Source organism: Triplophysa dalaica, chromosome 24 (genome assembly GCF_015846415.1).
Source record: "Triplophysa dalaica isolate WHDGS20190420 chromosome 24, ASM1584641v1, whole genome shotgun sequence".
NCBI lineage: Eukaryota > Metazoa > Chordata > Actinopteri > Cypriniformes > Nemacheilidae > Triplophysa > Triplophysa dalaica.
This window is the reverse complement of record NC_079565.1, coordinates 16,750,071-16,753,069: the sequence shown is the minus strand read 5'-3', so window position 1 is coordinate 16,753,069 and position 2,999 is coordinate 16,750,071.

Here is a 2,999-nt window from a genome sequence, read left to right as displayed (position 1 = left end):
GAGCAGTGTGGCAGCTCTCGAGCTCCCAGGGACTGTGACAGGGGGACCAAGGGGACGGTGTGCTTCATTATTCCCACCGAGGGTGGTTCGATGGCTGGCGGAGCTAACCATGTCGCGGGGGGGACCCCGGAGGGAAGGTTGGCTCTGCCTACTTACCTGCCTGGTGGGACAGCTGCACGCACTGTCGGTTTGAGAGTGGTAGCAGCTGTTGTGTGTGTATGACCCTACGCCTCGCCAGGGTGTGAGGTCGGGTTTGCCGGGCACAGTCCAGTGGAGTGGAGTACATCGTCCGACCCAGGGCCCGTGCCACCACCTTTGTCGCCCGTAGAGCACCGTCAGTGGTAGCACAGAGATCCTGCATTATCCCCAGATAATGGCCTTACCCTTGTGGAGCTCTCTCAAGGCCCAGCGGACCTGCAGGATGGCCATGGCGTAAAGAGAGGAGGTAGCCTGGCCGGCGGCAGCGCAGGGCTTCGGCACCAGTGATGCCGAAGTCCTACACTTCCCACCATCGAGGGAAGTGAGGGACCGGGAGCTGGTTTGACTGGAGCGGGTCGTGAGTGGAGCACTCAAGGTTTTACACAGCCCCTCATGCACCTCCGGGAAAAACATGAAACCCGGGTGGGCACGGTTTTCACCGCGCTCCCACCCCAGGAACCAAGATTCCCCGGTTTAGCATGGCTGACATCACTTCTGCTTCCTCCTGAGCTCGACCCCCCTGGGGGGGAGCTCGGATTCGTCAGAGTCGGATGGCAGTGTCCCTCCGATGCTGCGAGCGACATCTCATCTACGTCATGCATCGTTTCCGAGTGCGTGCCTGAGGATCCGGACGGTATGCCACCGCCGGATGGGGAACGTTCAAAAGAGCGAATTGGGGTCCGATCGGCCCATGAGCACTTGGCTGCCGGGTTTACGTTCACAGAGGTCCCCACATCACTAACGCTGCTAATACAGGCGGACTTCGGGGCCGTAGCCACCGATGTCACGGCCCGGGTAGCAGACGAAATGGTGGCTGGTTCCCGTAGTAAGACAGCCACCCGTGACCGCAACTTCTGAATGACAATCTGCCGGCAGTGCGGGCAAGATGTGTCAACGAACGCTGCTTCAGCATGCTGGACACCCAGACACCTAATGCAGCGATCGTTTCTATTCCCCTCCTCGATGAGGGTGCCGCACCCAAGAGAGCAGTGGGACATGCCGCGCTGGAGATTGCTCAGTCCTGAAAAGGACCTTTTTTAGAAAAAATCTCTAACACCTCCGGAACCGACGAGATGCCCAGGGGAAGGTCGCTGCAGGTAGGGAGGATCCGCTGCTCTACGTCGTAGATCCGGCATGCATATTTCAATTACCAAATTTCATTGGCCTTTTCTATAGTAGTCAGAGTTGATTGGTTCTCAAAAGGCGAACCCCATCTGTCGTTCTCGACACAACGTCGGGAGACTGACAGAAAGGGAAGTTCAGATACTCCTGGTCTAATATTATTCCACTACAATTAAAAGTTGTACAGACAGATTTAAGTAAAGACTTTAGTAAAAGTACAGAAGAACGTGCTTTTAAAAGGACTCAAGTATTAAAAGTACATTTCCTTTATGTAAGTGGTGTATTGTTTTATTGTTGTATATCTTATGCCTCTGAAGTCACCTACTGAAAACACTGAGTAGCTCACAGTATTTATGTATACAATCCCTAAAGCAGGTTTTATTAGCTGGAAATTTTAAATACCCAGCTTTAAAGTCATTTATTTGTGATGCACACATTTCTACAGAAACCCACCCTGCTAAAAACAAAAAAACATCACAGAAATTCTAGTGGCTTCCTTTAAAATACCGTTATGGTCCATACATTTTTCTGTTACAAAATAAAAACATGTTTTGGGCATTATTATTTCAACAGGATTTAATGGGTGTTCTATTGATTCCCAACTAGATCTATTGTGTTTTGAGCAGGGTTTTGTTGCAACCAACATAATAATATAATAAAACTAAAACATTATAACATGATGATAATAATAAAAGGAAAATCCTGTGAAAGTAAAAATCTTTATATCTCCATGATCTTAGCCATTTCAGAGACTTACAGTAAATAATATTGAAATAAATTGTTAAAATCAAACTCTGATACTTGTCACTAATAACTATAGATTTGAGACTAGTTTTCATAGCTTCAACTTGCACTCATAAGCATGACCCAGTCTATTATTGACATTGATCATTAACAATAATAATTAACATTCGTGCACATTTATCAAGCTCAGGTTGCACTTACATTGCTGGCTGGCCAGGAGTTCTCTTCTCTCATCATTAAAACAATGAGGAACATCGTAGTGTGTACACACACAGTTTTCTCTCCCTTTCTCCATCATTTATTGATCCACCACACAAATAAACGTTAGTGGAGTTAGCTAGCTAGATACAACTTAAATCCCAGAGTTACATTAACAGTAATGTGACAAGCAGAGCAGGACGAGGGCCGTGAGGGAACGCCATCTCTCAAGGAGAAGCTCCGGAAGCATAAAAGGATGAGCGACAGCAGTGAAGGACCAGAGGCAACCAGGTCTGGATATTATGTGATGTTTTATTATGTTTGGGTGGCCGGCAGTCGACCGTGAGGGAGCTTTCGTTTTGTGGTTTGTTTATTTGCTTAAAAGTTGTTCAATGTTCGCCGGTGACACTGTTCTTCCTGCCTTACTTTGAACATTGTTACAGATAAGAGATTGGAGGTCTAGTGGATACAGATTTGGTGGTCTAGTGGGTTAAACCACTGAACTGGTAAATCAAAGGTTGTTGGTTCAATCCCAGCAGCCACCACCAGTGTGTCCTTGAGCAAGACACTTTACTCCATGTTGCTCCAGGGGAATTGTCCCTGTAATAAGTGTACTGTAAATCGCTTTGGATAAAAGCGTCTGCCAAATGACTAAATGTAAAGTGTAAATGTAGATAACGAATATGTTACGTATCCTTAAGCTCTTTTTAAGGGGGTGTACTGGCACATCGTGTAGA